The sequence below is a fragment of the Cherax quadricarinatus genome, chromosome 68 (genome assembly GCF_038502225.1).
Source record: "Cherax quadricarinatus isolate ZL_2023a chromosome 68, ASM3850222v1, whole genome shotgun sequence".
Classification (NCBI taxonomy): domain Eukaryota; kingdom Metazoa; phylum Arthropoda; class Malacostraca; order Decapoda; family Parastacidae; genus Cherax; species Cherax quadricarinatus.
Window position 1 is genome coordinate 3,019,052 of NC_091359.1, and position 19,839 is coordinate 3,038,890.

The window sequence follows — 19,839 nt, forward strand, 5'->3', positions numbered from 1 at the left end:
AGACAGCCTGGGTCTGGGAGAACAACAGACAGCCTGGGTCTGGGAGAACAACAGACAGCCTGGGTCTGGGAGAACAACAGACAGCCTGGGTTTGGGAGAACACCAGACAGCTTGAGTCCGGGAGAACAACAGACAGCCTGGGTCTGGGAGAACAACAGACAGCCTGGGTCTGGGAGAACAACAGATAGCCTGGGTCTGGGAGAACAACAGACAGCCTGGGTCTGGGAGAACACCAGACAGCTTGAGTCCGGGAGAACAACAGACAGCCTGGGTCTGGGAGAACAACAGACAGCCTGGGTTTAGGAGAACAACAGACAGCCTGGGTCTAGGAGAACAACAGACAGCCTGCGTCTGGGAGAACACCAGACAGCCTGCGTCTGGGAGAACACCAGACAGCCTGGGTCTGGGAGAACAACAGACAGCCTGGGTCTGAGAGAACAACAGATAGCCTGGGTCTGGGAGAACAACAGACAGCCTGGGTCTGGGAGAACAAGACAGCCTGGGTCTGGGAGAACAAGACAGCCTGGGTCTGGGAGAACAAGACAGCCTGGGTCTGGGAGAACAAGACAGCCTGGGTCTGGGAGAACAAGACAGCCTGGGTCTGGGAGAACAACAGACAGCCTGGGTCTGGGAGAACAACAGACAGCCTGGGTCTGGGAGAACAACAGACAGCCTGGGTCTGGGAGAACAACAGACAGCCTGCGTCTGGGAGAACACCAGACAGCCTGGGTCTGGGAGAACAACAGACAGCCTGGGTCTGGGAGAACAACAGACAGCCTGGGTCTGGGAGAACACCAGACAGCCTGCGTCTGGGAGAACACCAGACAGCCTGGGTCTGGGAGAACAACAGACAGCCTGGGTCTGGGAGAACAACAGACAGCCTGGGTCTGGGAGAACAACAGACAGCCTGGGTCTGGGAGAACACCAGACAGCTTGAGTCCGGGAGAACAACAGACAGCCTGGGTCTGGGAGAACAACAGACAGCCTGGGTCTGGGAGAACAACAGATAGCCTGGGTCTGGGAGAACAACAGACAGCCTGGGTCTGGGAGAACACCAGACAGCTTGAGTCCGGGAGAACAACAGACAGCCTGGGTCTGGGAGAACAACAGACAGCCTGGGTTTAGGAGAACAACAGACAGCCTGGGTCTGGGAGAACAACAGACAGCCTGCGTCTGGGAGAACACCAGACAGCCTGCGTCTGGGAGAACACCAGACAGCCTGGGTCTGGGAGAACAACAGACAGCCTGGGTCTGAGAGAACAACAGATAGCCTGGGTCTGGAAGAACAACAGACAGCCTGGGTCTGGGAGAACAACAGACAGCCTGGGTCTGGGAGAACAACAGACAGCCTGGGTCTGGGAGAACAACAGACAGCCTGGGTCTGGGAGAACAACAGATAGCCTGGGTCTGGGAGAACAACAGACAGCCTGGGTCTGGGAGAACAACAGACAGCCTGGGTCTGGGAGAACAGAGAAGCAGGGAGGAACATTTACATGTAGATGAGCCAGAGAAGCACTGTGTTAACTCAGCGGACCTAGCTTGATATTTCTCAGACTAGGGGCTCCCTGTACCCTGCCCTGTGTCGTACCCTGCCCTGCTTCATACCCTTCCATGCCTCGTACCCTGCCCTGCCTCGTACCCTGCCCTGCCTCGTACCCTGCCCTGCCTCGTACCCTGCCCTGCCTCGTACCCTGCCCTGCCTTGTACCCTGTCCTGCCTCGTACCCTGCCCTGCTTCGTACCCTGCCCTGCTTCGTACCCTGCCCTGCCTCGTACCCTGCCCTGCTTCGTACCCTGCCCTGCCTCGTACCCTGCCCTGCTTCGTACCCTGCCCTGCCTCGTACCCTGCCCTGCTTCGTACCCTGCCCTGCTTCGTACCCTGCCCTGCTTCGTACCCTGCCCTGCCTTGTACCCTGCCCTGCCTCGTACCCTGCCCTGCTTCGTACCCTGCCGTGCCTTGTACCCTGCCCTGCCTTGTACCCTGCCCTGCTTCGTACCCTGCCCTGCCTCGTACCCTGCCCTGCTTCGTACCCTGCCCTGCCTCGTACCCTGCCCTGCTTCGTACCCTGCCCTGCCTCGTACCCTGCCCTGCTTCGTACCCTGCCCTGCCTCGTACCCTGCCCTGCTTCGTACCCTGCCCTGCTTCGTACCCTGCCCTGCCTTGTACCCTGCCCTGCCTTGTACCCTGCCCTGCTTCGTACCCTGCCCTGCCTCGTACCCTGCCCTGCTTCGTACCCTGCCCTGCTTCGTACCCTGCCCTGCTTCGTACCCTGCCCTGCCTCGTACCCTGCCCTGCCTCGTGCCCTGCCCTGCCTCGTTCCCTGCCCTGCCTCGTACCCTGCCCCATGTGTGCCTATCCAAAACACTCCCCAAAAGCTGATAAGACACATGTACAACAGTTGGGTATCTTCATTCTGAAACATTTCGCCTACACATTAAGTTTCCTCAGTGGAGTACAGAGGAGGCAGCAGAAGCAGTAGAGGTGCTGCCTCCTCTGAAGAAGTCTACTGTGTAGGCGGAACGTTTCGGAATAAAGATACCTAACTGCTGCACACGTGTCTTACTAACTTGTCAGTACTGTATACCATTATGATATACACTTCTCAAAATGCCTCCTTCCTCTAGGGAAGCTGTTGACTTGCAAGGACCTGCAACATGCACCAGCAACCAGCGGATACAAACTATATCCATCCTGTGGATGGCAGCATGTACATGGATGCACAAAATCTCCTAGGAACTAGACCCAAAAAGGTTAACATATACCTCTGATGAGTTTCCAGAGTTCTTCTACTCCCGGAGCCCGGCCATGAGCCAGGCTCGTCTGTTCCTTGTCTCATCAACCAGGTTGTTGCTGCTGGTGGCCCGATGGCTCACATAGCCATCACAGCCTGGTTGATCTGGCATCTGGTGGAGGTACTTGTACAGTTTTCTATTGAAAACTTCTACACTTTGTACCAACAGTGTTTCTGACATCTTCTGGTAAGATGTTGAATAATCTGGGACCACGAATGTTGATACAGTGTTCCCTTATTGTGCCCACCGCACCCCTGCTCCTCACTGCATTTTACATTTTCTTCCATATCTCTCTCATGTTATTGTAGTGTGAGAATTTTGGAAAAGGTTCTCAAGTTCGTTCTTTCTTTCCTTCATTCCTTCCTCCTTCCTTCATTCCTTCCTCCTTCCTTCATTCCTTCCTCCCTTCCCTCCCTCCACACACTACGAGAACTTTACAGCATCACCAATATTCGTCGTTATGAGTTTTTATATATTTTATATTTTGTGATTCAGCTGCTAATGGTACGATATATTGTATTGTAGAGGGAGAGGTCGTCCCGTGGGTGGGATGGTCATCCAATGAGGTCGTCCCGTGGGTGGGATGGTCATCCAATGAGGTCGTCCCGTGGGTGGGATGGTCATCCAATGAGGTCGTCCCGTGGGTAAGGTGGTCGTCCCGTGAGAGGGAGGGGTCGTCTCGCGGGAAGGATGATCGTCCAGTGAGAGGCTAGGGTCGTCTGGGGACACGGATGCTGATACAATGTTCTCTTATCGTGTCCACGGCGCCACTGCTTTTCATTGGCTTTATTTTGCACTTCCATACCTCTCTCTCACTTCAATATGTTGTTATGGCAGTGTACAGATTTTTTACCAGGTCCTCGAGTACTTCTCGGGTATATATTATCATGTATCTCTCTCTTCTCCGCTCTAGTGAGTACATATTTAAGACTAAAGCGTTCCCAGTAATTTAAATGCTTTACTGGCACTATCTGGGCCGTAAACGATCTCTGTATCCGTTCCAGCTCGGATATTTCTCCAGCCCTGAACAGGGCCGTCGACACTCTGCAATATTCCAAATGAGAGAGCACAAGTGATTTGAAAAGTATCACTACAGGTATTATATCTCTTGTTGTAAAAATGCATTATTTACCCCGTCATCTTCCTGGCTGTCGGGACACTGGTCTTATTGTGTTCTTTGAAAGGTCAGCTGACATAATTACTCCCAGGTCTTTCAGGAGCTGTGAGTCGAGCCTGTACATACGCCTAGGTCAGTACACACCCAGCACACGACCCTACAATTACAGTGACGGGGTCAGGAGCTGTGACTCGACCCTGTACATACGCCTAGGCCAGTACACACCCAGCACACGGCCCTACAATTACAGTGACGGGGTCAGGAGCTGTGACTCGACCCTGTACATACGCCTAGGCCAGTACACACCCAGCACACGCCCCTACAATTACAGTGACGGGGTCAGGAGCTGTGACTCGACCCTGTACATACACCTAGGCCAGTACACACCCAGCACACGACCCTACAATTACAGTGACGGGGTCAGGAACTGTGAATCGACCCTGTACATACGCCTAGGCTAGTACACACCCAGCACACGCCCCTACAATTACAGTGACGGGTTCAGGAGCTGTAACTTGACCCTGTACATACGCCTAGGCCAGTACACACCCAGCACACGACCCTACAATTACAGTGACGGGGTCAGGAGCTGTGACTCGACCCTGTACATACGCCTAGGCCAGTACACACCCAGCACACGCCCCTACAATTACAGTGATGGGGTCAGGAGTTGTGACTCTACCCTGTACATACGCCTAGGCCAGTACACACTCAGCACACGACCCTACAATTACAGTGACGGGTTCAGGAGCTGTGACTCGACCCTGTACATACGCCTAGGCCAGTACACACCCAGCACACGACCCTACAATTACAGTGACGGGGTCAGGAGTTGTGACTCTACCCTGTACATACACCTAGGTCAGTACACACCCAGCACACGACCCTACAACTACAGTGAAGGGGTCAGGAGCTGCGACTCGACCCTGTACATACACCTAGGCCAGTACACACCCAGCACACGCCCCTACAACTACAGTGACGAGGTCAGGAGCTGTGAATCGACCCTGTACATACACCTAGGTCAGTACACACCCAACACACGACCCTAGAACTACAGTGACAGGGTCAGGAGCTGTGACTCGACCCTGTACATACACCTAGGTCAGTACACACCCAGCACACGACCCTACAACTAAAAATGTCAAGCGAAGAATTATTTGTTGATCAACTGGTCATCAATATGTTAGCGGCTAGCAGTGGTGGTCAACACTGGCGCATCCCCGCTCCACGAGGTCACCAAAATGACCCTTGTGCTGCCGTGTCCTAAGAGACAATGTTGTATGATAATGAACGTAGATGTTATGGCAGTGTGGTGGGTGAGATGAACCAGGGGCAAGTATTCAGTGGTTCCAGGTTCCCTGCTTCAGTGTCCACACCGGACACAACTGTCCACACCGGACACAACTGTCCACACTGGACACGTCTGTGCGTCGAGTGTGGATATAACTGTGTGTACACCCTGGACACAACTGTTTGTGTACACTGGACACAAAGTGGACACAAGCAGTGTCATACACTTTGAGTCAACCTTCAACAAGTGTGACCATGGTGTAACAGATCACAAAACACTACACAACAAGTAACTAGAACAAGTAGGCAGATGGATCTTCAACTCTGCAACAAACTGGAGTCACATCGTAGTCACAGTAAAATATGAGAGAGCTACAGTGTCAGGATCTGTTCCACAAGGCACAGTAATCAAATTATGTTTATTCTCATATCTAACATAGATATTAATAAGAGGATTGTGTTATCCTTTGCAGCAGATATTGAAGAAGGCTGCTGCGCAGGCGAAATGTTTCGTCAACAAATCTAAGTGTGACTTACTCATCAACTTATTGCTATGGTGTGTTATATATACTGGCTGCCTCACCTTCGTGTGTTAGTGTAACTAGTCAATGGTCCACGGTGGACCAAAATGTTGTCACAAGTTTCTTTCTGCTACGTGGGGGTTATCTGTGTATTGTTCCAGTCACGGTATTGTGCCGTCTTGTTCTTTATGATCAAAAAATTTATACAAGAATGGCGGTCAAGGTAATGTAAAGTGTTCCAGTGGGCATAACCAAGTGTTCCAGTGGGCATAACCAAGTGTTCCAGTGGGCGTAACCAAGTGTTCCAGTGGGCGTAACCAAGTGTTCCAGTGGGCGTAACCAAGTGTTCCAGTGGGCATAACCAAGTGTTCCAGTGGGCATAACCAAGTGTTCCAGTGGGCGTAACCAAGTGTTCCAGTGGGCATAACCAAGTGTTCCAGTGGGCATAACCAAGTGTTCCAGTGGGCGTAACCAAGTGTTCCAGTGGGCGTAACCAAGTGTTCCAGTGGGCATAACCAAGTGTTCCAGTGGGTATAACCAAGTGTTCCAGTGGGCATAACCAAGTGTTCCAGTGGGCATAACCAAGTGTTCCAGTGGGCGTAACCAAGTGTTCCAATGGGCGTAACCAAGTGTTCCAGTGGGCATAACCAAGTGTTCCAGTGGGCGTAACCAAGTGTTCCAGTGGGCATAACCAAGTGTTCCAGTGGGCATAACCAAGTGTTCCAGTGGGCATAACCAAGTGTTCCAGTGGGCGTAACCAAGTGTTCCAGTGGGCATAACCAAGTGTTCCAGTGGGCGTAACCAAGTGTTCTAGTGGGCGTAACCAAGTGTTCCAGTAGGCATAACCAAGTGTTCCAGTGGGCATAACCAAGTGTTCCAGTGGGCATAACCAAGTGTTCCAGTGGGCATAACCAAGTGTTCCAGTGGGCATAACCAAGTGTTCCAGTGGGCATAACCAAGTGTTCCAGTGGGCATAACCAAGTGTTCCAGTGGGCATAACCAAGTGTTCCAGTGGGCATAATCAAGTGTTCCAGTGGGTATAACCAAGTGTTCCAGTGGGCATAATCAAGTGTTCCAGTGGGTATAACCAAGTGTTCCAGTGGGCATAACCAAGTGTTCCAGTGGGCATAACCAAGTGTTCCAGTGGGCATAACCAAGTGTTCCAGTGGGCATAACCAAGTGTTCCAGTGGGCATAACCAAGTGTTCCAGTGGGCATAACCAAGTGTTCCAGTGGGCATAACCAAGTGTTCCAGTGGGCATAACCAAGTGTTCCAGTGGGCATAACCAAGTGTTCCAGTGGGCGTAACCAAGTGTTCCAGTGGGCATAACCAAGTGTTCCAGTGGGCGTAACCAAGTGTTCCAGTGGGCGTAACCAAGTGTTCCAGTGGGCGTAACCAAGTGTTCCAGTGGGCGTAACCAAGTGTTCCAGTGGGCGTAACCAAGTGTTCCAGTGGGCGTAACCAAGTGTTCCAGTGGGCGTAACCAAGTGTTCCAGTGGGCGTAACCAAGTGTTCCAGTGGGCATAACCAAGTGTTCCAGTGGGCATAACCAAGTGTTCCAGTGGGCATAACCAAGTGTTCCAGTGGGCATAACCAAGTGTTCCAGTGGGCATAACCAAGTGTTCCAGTGGGCATAACCAAGTGTTCCAGTGGGAACAAGAAAAAACAAGAATTTCATTCACAACTGAAAAAGAAACGAGGAAATTCCTGAGAGGTGAATATGAATGAACGTTGAGTAACGCACTAAACCACAGGAGAGTTGAGGATCAGCACAGTTTTCCATTACCTATGTCCACCCTGTACGTACAATACACAAACACAAATCCCAAGAAATCATAAAGGAAACAGACGCTGACCAACATAACCAGCAGAGCTCTGATTCACGGAACTCAATATTCCATAACCACTAGTACGAGCCTTCATTTATCTTCACACATTGATGGTAGACCTAGATGACATCTCAAGAGGCCTTAAAAAATGCAGACATAGCTCCTGTGAACAGAGTGACGCAGACCTGATAAAAATTCTAGAGCAGAAGCACTGTGCCAAATTACTAGTTTTATGGAAAATTAAGACCGGTACGAGGCAAGTTAATATGGGTTTAAAAGTGGAAGAATATACGTGTTACAATTACTGGATCACTACGACACTATTACGCAAACTGTCCTCATTTTTGTGTGATAACACACAAAAATAAGGACAACAGATATAACAGGAAAAGTTGGAAACCATTCTAGAGAACAGAACACAAATAGTAGCAGTAAACAAAGCAAAGTGATACTATGCTTTGTGGATGATACCATGGACTAGACAAGACTGGTCCATGGCCGGGCTCCGAGAGTAGAGACACACTCGAAACTCGTCAAAGGTATATCAAAGGTCATAATGCCAAACCTAGAACAGACATAGCAACGTATTGGAGTGAAGAACATAGGAAGAAATGTAAAACAAACCCAGTGAAAAGCAGAAGCGACACGAGCACAATAAGAGAACACAGTATCAACATCCGTGGTCCTAAACTATTCGACCTGCTGCCAGCAAGATATCAGAAATATTGACGGAACAAGTGTAGAAGCTCTCAAGGGAAATCTTTCATACTGCCTCCGCCAAATTCCTGATCAATTAGGTTGTAATGATCATGTGGGCCAGAGAGCCACTAAAAATAAAAGCCTGGATGACCAGGCAATAAACAGATAAGCCTGTGATCCTTGGCCGGCTACAAGGGTTAAAAAAAACTCTCGAAACTGATCACAAGTATATCCCAGGTCAGAGGATGTCTTGATGCCGGTGACGGGTACTTGGTGTGTATGGCTGAGGAACACCTGGTGACCAACTCTACGGTGATAGTCAGTAAAGTTTAACTACGTGACTTGTGAAGCTGACACACACTCAACTACTGCTGACTACCACGCCTCACACTCAACCACTGCTGACAACCACACCTCACACTCAACTACTGCTGACAACCACGCCCCACATTCTCACAGTATACACAAATAAGAATGACGAACGCTACAGTGAGTAATAGTGGTCACTAAGTGCTGAAATAGGAATGACAAGGTACGCCACGGAGACTGACTCGACCCAACAAACGCAAGTTGGTCACTGCAACAATAATGATCACTTACCAACACCCTCAATAACCCACCTCACACACACACACACACACACACACACACACACACACACACACACACACACACACTTTTAACCTCCCCTAACACAAACCCCATCCCACCACATACACCTCCCCTGGCACCAAGCCTCATAACTCTCTACACCCCCACTGCCCTGAACACGCCCCCTCCCACATATTCATCAACACGAGTACTCACCTATATGTGGTTACAGGGGTCGAGTCTCAGCTCTTGGCCCCGAGGAGTGTGTCACGCATGGTCACCACACGTGTCCTACACTTGACACCAACACCGTTCAACATTCATGGCGCCACAGTGTGATGTCAGAACCACAGTTGCCACAGTGTGATGTCAGGACCACAGTAGCCACAGTGTGATGTCAAGACCACAGTAGCCACAGTGTGATGCCAAGACCACAGCAGCCACAGTGTGATGTCAAGATCACAGTAGCCACACTGTGATGTCAAGACTACAGTAGCCACACTGTGATGTCAAGACAGTAGCCAAACTGTGGCCACACACTGTGACCACAGCAGCCACACTGTGACCACAGCAACGACACTGTGACCACAACAGCCACATTGTGACCACAGTAGCCACACTGTGACCACAGTTTACCTGGAGAGAGTTTCGGGGGTCAACGCCCCCGCGGCCCGGTCTGTGACCAGGCCTCCTGGTGGATCAGCCCCTGATCAACCAGGCTGTTGCTGCTGGCTGCACGCAAACCAACGTACGAGCCACAGCCCGGCTGATCAGTGTGACCACAGCAGCCACAGTGACCACAGTAGCCACACTGTGACCACAGTAGCCACACTGTGACCACAGTAGCCACACTGTGACCACAGTAGCCACACTGTGACCACAGTAGCCACACTGTGACCACAGTAGCCACACTGTGACCACACACAATACTACTAAAACAACACGTATATTTTAACTGCCTGAATGAGGCTGTCAGCGCCGTACCCTGGTGTGAGTGACAGGTGACACAAAGTGACACTGAGTGACACTGACACAGGTGTGTCATACCACTAGCACCTTATCTCCCAACTCACCTCACAACACCATTAAAAAGAGAATAAAAACGTAAATGAAAATAACCATTACACAGGTAATACAGTCACAGGTAATACAGTCACAGGTAATACAGCCACAGGTAATACAGTCACAGGTAATAGTCACAGGTAATACAGCCACAGGTAATACAGTCACAGGTAATACAGTCACAGGTAATACAGCCACAGGCAATACAGCCACAGGCAATACAGTCACAGGCAATACAGTCACAGGTAATACAGCCACAGGTAATACAGTCACTGGTAATACAGCCACAGGTAATACAGTCATAGGTAATACAGTCACAGGTAATACAGTCACAGGTAATACAGTCACAGGTAATACAGTCACAGGTAATACAGCCACAGGTAATACAGTCACAGGTAAATCACAGGTAATACAGCCACAGGTAATACAGTCACAGGTAATACAGTCACAGGTAATACAGCCACAGGCAATACAGTCACAGGCAATACAGTCACAGGTAATACAGCCACAGGTAATACAGTCACTGGTAATACAGCCACAGGTAATACAGTCATAGGTAATACAGTCACAGGTAATACAGTCACAGGTAATACAGTCACAGGTAATACAGCCACAGGTAATACAGCCACAGGTAATACAGCCACAGGTAATAGTCACAGGTAATAGTCACAGGTAATACAGTCACAGGTAATACAGTCACAGGTAATACAGCCACAGGTAATACAGCCACAGGTAATACAGCCACAGGTAATAGTCACAGGTAATACAGCCACAGGTAATAGTCACAGGTAATACAGTCACAGGTAATACAGCCACAGGTAATACAGTCACAGGTAATACAGTCACAGGTAACACAGTCACTGGTAATACAGTCACAGGTAATACAGTCACAGGTAACACAGTCACTGGTAATACAGTCACAGGTAATACAGTCACAGGTAATACAGTCACAGGTAATACAGTCACAGGTAATACAGTCACTGGTAATACAGTCACTGGTAATACAGTCACTGGTAATACAGTCACTGGTAATACAGTCACAGGTAATACAGTCACTGGTAATACAGTCACTGGTAATACAGTCACTGGTAATACAGTCACTGGTAATACAGTCACTGGTAATACAGCCACAGGTAATACAGTCACTGGTAATACAGTCACTGGTAATACAGCCACAGGTAATACAGTCACAGGTAATACAGTCACAGGTAACACAGTCACTGGTAATACAGTCACAGGTAATACAGCCACTGGTAATACAGTCACTGGTAATACAGTCACTGGTAATACAGTCACTGGTAATACAGTCACTGGTAATACAGTCACAGGTAACACAGTCACTGGTAATACAGTCACAGGTAATACAGTCACAGGTAATACAGTCACAGGTAATACAGTCACTGGTAATACAGTCACTGGTAATACAGTCACTGGTAATAAAGTCACTGGTAATACAGTCACAAGTAATAGTCACAGGTAATACAGTCACAGGTAATACAGTCACTGGTAATACAGTCATAGGTAATACAGTCACTGGCAATACAGTCACAGGTAATACAGTCACAGATAATACAGTCACAGGTAATACAGTCACAGGTAATACAATCACTGGTAATACAGTCATAGGTAATACAGTCACAGGTAATACAGTCACAGGTAATACAGTCACAGGTAATACAGTCACAGATAATACAGTCACAGGTAATACAGTCACAGGTAATACAGTCACAGGTAATACAGTCACAGATAATACAGTCACAGGTAATACAGTCACAGGTAATACAATCAAAGGTAATACAGTCATAGGTAATAGTCACAGGTAATACAGTCACAGGTAATACAGTCACTGGTAATACAGCCACAGGTAATGCAGTCATAGGTAATACAGTCACTGGTAATACACTCATAGGTAATACAGTCACTGGTAATACAGTCACAGGTAATACAGTCACAGGTAATACAGTCACAGGTAATGCAGTCACAGGTAATACAGTCACAGGTAATACAGCCACAGGTAATACAGTCATAGGTAATACAGTCACAGGTAATACAGTCACAGGTAATACAGCCACAGGTAATAGTCACAGGTAATACAGTCACAGGTAATAGTCACAGGTAATACAGTCACAGGTAATACAGCCACAGGTAATACAGCCACAGGTAATACAGTCACAGGTAATACAGTCACAGGTAATGCAGTCACAGGTAATACAGTCACAGGTAATACAGCCACAGGTAATACAGCCACAGGTAATACAGTCACAGGTAATAGTCACAGGTAATACAGTCACAGGTAATACAGCCACAGGTAATACAGTCACAGGTAATACAGTCACAGGTAATAGTCACAGGTAATACAGCCACAGGTAATACAGTCACAGGTAATACAGTCACAGGTAATACAGTCACAGGTAATAGTCACAGGTAATATAGCCACAGGTAATACAGTCATAGGTAATACAGTCACTGGTAATACAGTCACAGGTAATACAGTCACAGGTAATACAGTCACAGGTAATAGTCACAGGTAATACAGTCACAGGTAATACAGTCACAGGTAATAGTCACAGGTAATACAGTCACTGGTAATACAGTCACAGGTAATACAGTCACAGGTAATACAGTCATAGGTAATACAGTCACTGGTAATACAGTCACAGGTAATACAGTCACAGGTAATGCAGTCACAGGTAATACAGTCACTGGTAATACAGTCACAGGTAATACAGTCACAGGTAATACAGTCATAGGTAATACAGTCACTGGTAATACAGTCATTGGTAATACAGTCATAGGTAATACAGTCACTGGTAATACAGTCACAGGTAATACAGCCACAGGTAATACAGTCACAGGTAATAGTCACAGGTAATACAGTCACAGGTAATACAGCCACAGGTAATACAGTCACAGGTAATACAGTCACAGGTAATACAGTCACTGGTAATACAGTCACAGGTAATACAGCCACAGGTAATACAATCACAGGTAATACAGTCACAGGTAATACAGCCACAGGTAATAGTCACAGGTAATACAGTCACAGGTAATAGTCACAGGTAATACAGTCACAGGTAATACAGTCACAGGTAATACAGTCACAGGTAATACAGTCACAGGTAATACAGTCACAGGTAATACAGCCACAGGTAATACAGCCACAGGTAATACAGTCACAGGTAATACAGCCACAGGTAATACAGTCACAGGTAATGCAGTCACAGGTAATACAGTCACAGGTAATACAGCCACAGGTAATACAGTCACAGGTAATACAGTCACAGGTAATACAGTCACAGGTAATAAAGTCACAGGTAATAGTCACAGGTAATACAGTCACAGGTAATACAGTCACAGGTAATACAGTCACAGGTAATACAGCCACAGGTAATACAGCCACAGGTAATACAGCCACAGGTAATACAGTCACAGGTAATACAGTCACAGGTAATACAGCCACAGGTAATACAGTCACAGGAAATACAGCCACAGGTAATACAGTCACAGGTAATACAGTCACAGGTAATACAGTCACAGGTAATACAGTCACTGGTAATACAGTCACAGGTAATACAGCCACAGGTAATACAATCACAGGTAATACAGTCACAGGTAATACAGTCACAGGTAATACAGCCACAGGTAATACAGTCACAGGTAATAGTCACAGGTAATACAGTCACTGGTAATACAGTCACAGGTAATACAGTAACTGGTAATACAGTCACAGGTAATACAGTCACAGGCAATACAGCCACAGGTAACACAGTCACAGGTAATACAGTCACAGGTAATACAGCCACAGGTAATACAGTCACAGGTAATACAGCCACAGGTAATAGTCACAGGTAATACAGCCACAGGTAATACAGTCACACGTAATACAGTCACAGGTAATACAGCCATAGGTAATACAGTCACAGGTAATACAGTCACAGGTAATACAGTCACAGGTAATACAGCCACAGAGAATACAGTCACAGGTAATACAGTCACAGGTAATACAGTCACAGATAATACAGTCACAGAGAATACAGTCACAGAGAATACAGTCACAGAGAATACAGTCACAGGTAATGCAGCCACAGAGAATACAGTCACAGGTAATACACAGAGAATAGTCACAGGTAATACAGTCACAGGTAATACAGTCACAGAATACAGTCACAGAGAATACAGTCACAGAGAATACAGTCACAGAGAATACAGTCACAGAGAATACAGTCACAGAGAATACAGTCACAGGTAATACAGTCACAGGTAACACAGTCACAGAGAATACAGTCACAGAGAATACAGTCACAGGTAATACAGTCACAGAGAATACAGTCACAGAATACAGTCACAGAGAATACAGTCACAGAATACAGTCACAGAGAATACAGTCACAGAGAATACAGTCACAGGTAATACAGTCACAGAGAATACAGTCACAGAGAATACAGTCACAGGTAATACAGTCACAGAGAATACAGTCACAGAATACAGTCACAGAGAATACAGTCACAGAGAATACAGTCACAGGTAATACAGTCACAGAGAATACAGTCACAGAGAATACAGTCACAGGTAATACAGTCACAGAGAATACAGTCACAGAGAATACAGTCACAGAGAATACAGTGACAGGTAATACAGTCACAGAGAATACAGTCACAGAATACAGTCACAGAGAATACAGTGACAGGTAATACAGTCACAGGTAATACAGTCACAGAATACAGTCACAGAGAATACAGTCACAGAGAATACAGTCACAGAGAATACAGTCACAGAATACAGTCACAGAGAATACAGTCACAGAGAATACAGTCACAGGTAACACAGTCACAGATAATACAGTCACAGGTAACACAGTCACAGGTAACACAGTCACAGAGAATACAGTCACAGAGAATACAGTCACAGGTAACACAGTCACAGATAATACAGTCACAGGTAACACAGTCACAGGTAACACAGTCACAGAGAATACAGTCACAGGTAATACAGTCACAAACAGACATGTTTACAGTCTGAGACAGGCTGATAAGATACAAAGAAGGTGGAGGAGAAGATAACCTGCACGACACAAACCACCTGGTAAGATAGAAAGAAGGTGGAGGAGAAGATAACCTGCACGACACAAACCACCCAGAAGATAACCTGCACGACACAAACCACCCAGAAGATAACCTGCACGACACAAACCACCCAGAAGATAACCTGCACGACACAAACCACCCAGAAGATAACCTGCACGACACAAACCACCCAGAAGATAACCTGCACGACACAAACCACCCAGAAGATAACCTGCACGACACAAACCACCCAGAAGATAACCTGCACGACACAAACCACCCAGAAGATAACCTGCACGACACAAACCACCCAGAAGATAACCTGCACGACACAAACCACCCAGAAGATAACCTGCACGACACAAACCACCCAGAAGATAACCTGCACGACACAAACCACCCAGAAGATAACCTGCACGACACAAACCACCCAGAAGATAACCTGCACGACACAAACCACCCAGAAGATAACCTGCACGACACAAACCACCCAGAATTTACAACACTAAGATCATACTTGTCACAGCTACCAAATTATTGACAGAATTACAACGACACTAGAAGAAAACCAGAATGTAGATGTAGATGATATACCTTGAGTCTACCTGGAGGGTATTCCGGGGGTCAACGCCCCCGCGGCCCCGTCTATGACCAGTCCTCGCGGTGGATCAGGGCCTGACCAAGCAAGCTGTTACCGCTAGAATCATTTTGGAATCTTTGAGGAAACGTTACGCCAGCCAGTAGCCATAGCTAGGCTCCTAGAGTAGAAAAAAACTCTCGAAGTTCATCAAAGGTATATCAAAGGAGTAGCTGAAAATTTTCCTTATTGAAGATCATGTTATTTGTCCAGTTTCCTGTTATGTAGAAGCCTTCCAGAGGAAACTGGACAAGTATCTTCACCAGGTGCTAGATCAACCAGGCTGTGTTGGATGTGTGGGACAGCGGGCCTCCAGCAGCAAGAGCCTGGTTGACCAGGCAAGCACAAGGCGAGCCTGGCCTATGGCCGGGCTCAGTAGAGAAACTCTCGAAACTCTTCAAAGGTAAGGTATGTTGTTGTGTGTGTCCCACTGGAAAACTGTTAATATCAGCCTGAGAAGTAGAGTGACTACACTGTGACGATGGGGCGAGGGATGCTGCTCCTCTTACACTCAGATGAAAAGTTGTGACGATGGGGCGAGGGATGCTGCTCCTCTTACACTCAGATGAAAAGTTGTGACGATGGGGCGAGGGATGCTGCTCCTCTTACACTCAGATGAAAAGTTGTGACGATGGGGCGAGGGATGCTGCTCCTCTTACACTCAGATGAAAAGTTGTGACGATGGGGCGAGGGATGCTGCTCCTCTTACACTCAGATGAAAAGTTGAGGATATACACACTAGAACGGAATAAAAGACAACAGAGCAAAATACAGCATAATGAACTTAAGGAGTGATAATGTCAGAAGATGTTACTTCGCAGCATCACAACCGCTGTTATCTTTAAGCTGGATAACAACAAGAATCACAACAAAATATGCCAGGCCAATGATGATATTCTTCAGGTCACTTGTCGTCTCTAAGCTGAAGTACTGCTCTACACTAACGCTCTACACTAACGCTCTACACTAACGCTCTACACTAACGCCCTCTCTAAGTCAAACAAAACTGAAAATCTACAGAACTTTCTGAGAACTTTCACTGCCAGTATAAATTCCGTCAAGCACTTAAATTATCTGGAATACTTGAAGTCCCCCAAACTTTACGTCTAAGAACGGAGGTGAGAAAAGGGTAGTGTACTGAATATATCAAGAAATGCAATAAGATCACAGTAAACAGGTGATTTTAAAATATGCAAAACAACCACTGTGAAAGAGTAGTGAAATTCCAAGCGCTTTCGTGACTACTCAAATTGTCAATGACAATGTGAGTAGTCACGAAAGCGCTTGGAATTTCACTACTCTTTCACAGTGGTTTTTTGCATATCAAGAAGTGTAAAGGGACCAAGACTTTTCAACACCCTTCATGCATAAGGGAAATTACCAAGACAACCTAAACTGTCTTCATGATGGAAATTATAAGTTCCTAAAGTTGTGTCCTGAGCAGCAGGACTGTAGTGCATATGTTGAACTGCGTGTGACTAGCACCAACAGCCTGACTGATCAGGCCATCAACCAGGAGGCCTGGTCTGGAACCAAGATACTCTCCCCACTACTGCTCAGCTCCCCCCCCCCAACACTGCACAAATAAAGTAGGCAAGTTTGTGGTATTGAGTTTGCAAACTTTAAATGGGTTCTCCTGGTCGACACACACACACACACACACACACACACACCTGAAGACTATTCCAGGGGTCACTATCCTCACAGCACAGTACTCTACCAGGCTTACTGGTTGACGACCTGATCAACCAAAATGTTGGTGGAACAACCAAGGTGGTGGTACAACCAAGGTGGTGGTACAACCAAGGTGGTGGTATCGACCGCACATCGCAGCAAGTGAGATAAAGATGGTTTAGAACACCGACGCTGAAGAGCGAGGAACTCGTGCAAAATTTGGGAATCTTAATCAAGAAGATGGTTCGCCAGCACTACGGTGCTCTTCGCCAACTTTAAGGCTGATAAAGCCACTGGTTGGCGTAGCGTCTACAAAGAAACATATGCAGATGTTGCACGTGTCTAATTTTTAATCTTGTCGGTATTGTCTACAATTTACATACAACTTATGCCATTGTTTACGTCGGATATGAGAATGAGGGGAGGTAGTGTACGTCAGCAGCAGTTCATCAGAACAGCCTGGACGAACCACCTTGAAGTTCACGCTTGTTCATACTGTCATACTGCCACCAAAACACTGTCAGGCCATGTTCAGTCAGGGTGTGTTCCATGACCATTCAACTACCACTAACAACCTACTAGTATATACATTAACTACTCACCATGTCATTTGGGCTCCATGGGTGGGTGGACACGGGGTCCGCTTGCCCAATCATAATCCACGGACTCCTGCCACAGGAAACAGGAGAAACATCATGTTAGTGAAGGGTAACACTGCACTTGTAATTTGCACGCTTTCTGTCGCGTAATGTGTTTACCTTGAGATAAAATATTTTATATCTTATACAAAATCAAATACAGGACAAGTTACCTCCAAATTATCTAAATGAATACGACTCGTGTACAACAAAATATCAGTGTAGTTGTGTTATGGCAACACAAGAAATGAGAAATACAATCTAGAAGTTACATGGTATTAAATATAAACAAAGTAAGACTGAATATGAAAATGGTATCCAATACCGACAGGCTGGTAAGTTAGGTATCTATATTCCTAGAAGACGTAGCTTTGAGGTGGTCAGGGACTGATTATATCGTTTTCCAATCTCTACTGCTTCTATTTGTTCTTCTGTATTCGACTGAAGAAGCCTACTGTGTAGGCCAAACGTTTCAGAATAAGGATACGTAACTGTCTTATTTATCAAAGTAAGACTGGCAGAGAATTGTGTGATACTTCGTTCACCTGAAGCAACCTAGAATCACTCATGGCAGCCCACTACGACATACCTGTTACATACCTATGACCAGTAGGCCAGGTTACATTATTCAGTTCAGTTTGTTGGTGCCAGCGACTCGCAGACTTACACACCCACTACAACCTGCTTGATAAGATACTTCTAGGCAGGTCTCCAAGTTTTACCTTATACTTCTGTACTCTTTCCATCAATATTTCTGATATCTGCTGGTGACAGGTTGAATAGTGTTGGCTCACTGATGTTAACAGTGCACTCTGAGTGCGCTCATGGTGTTCCTACTTATTACTCGATTTATTTTACACTTCCATATTTCTCACCTTAGTACGTTGTTATGGAAGGTGTTGATTTGGAACCAGGTGCTCACATGTACTGTACTGTAGTTTGTTTTGTTGATTATATGAGGGCAGTGTAGGACCTGTGTACAGTTTGTATCTCTGTTCTCTCTCCTGCCTTGCAATATGCTGTGAGTACACAACAATATTACAAACACGAGTACAGAAGCGGCTTGACTATTACCACTAGTGGTGAGTCCTCGAGTTCTGAACGTTGTTATGTTAGGAAGGTGGGTGAGGAGGAAGGGACTGTTAGTTAAGGTGATAATGAAAGCGTGGACGACAAAGAGGAAGGCATTAGAAGAGTGGTTAGGAGCGGATACCTGGGGAAGAGTGATTAATAGACTAGGAGTGGTTAGAAAGGTTGACAGGTGTTAGGAAGAAAGAACTGGAGGTTTAGGAATGTGGTACGGAGGGGTTAGCAGTGAGGTAGTTATAGGAACGGAGGTTGAAAGGTATTAGAAAAGATACTGGGTAAGGTTAGGAGTGTTGTGAGGGTCTAGGAAGGAGGCGGTGAGAAGTAACGAAGAGGGAGGGGTGGAGGATGGAGGGAAGGGGGGGGGATAGAGACGAGTTGAGTGGCCTGGGAAGATGGGGGACAGAAACCAGTTGGTGTAGGGGTGACACCTGGCCAGCTCTCCAGTGTGTAGAAGGCGGTTTTAGCCACCCTACAACACGGAGGTATCACCCTTGTTGCCACCCGTGGCTTGCCACATTATCACCTACCCTGGTCCTGGCTGCCCTGACCACTGAAGCAAAACCTTCACAATTATTCCACCTTACCCGCCGCCGCTGCCGCCGCTGCCGCCGCCGCTACATCATACAAACAAAATGGCTTCTGCTAAAAACTGTGACCTGCGACATACCTCTGGCTGGTTTCCAGAGTTCTCCTCACCTGGTTATATCTCCTGATGTATGTTAATGTTCTCGCTGGCTGATAGCACGGAACACCAGCCACAACCACCACATACCAAGCTTAATAAAACTCTACCCTATAACGTACCAAGCTTAATAAAACTCTACCCTATAACGT

General features: G+C 47.0%; 1 protein-coding gene across 5 annotated transcripts in view; it reads right to left on the reverse strand.

The window, feature by feature from the left end:
• Positions 1-19,839, reverse strand: part of LOC128697830 (collagen alpha-1(I) chain) — a 596,471-nt gene that overhangs the window by 44,737 nt on the left and 531,895 nt on the right. For 3 of the 5 annotated variants that reach the window (XM_053789761.2, XM_053789759.2, XM_053789763.2), the window contains one exon: positions 17,881-17,947. The exons of the other annotated variants lie outside the window; for them this stretch is intronic. The gene's annotated coding sequence lies outside the window, so the exon portion shown is untranslated. The remainder of the gene's footprint in view (positions 1-17,880; positions 17,948-19,839) is intronic. 5 annotated transcript variants of the gene reach the window in all.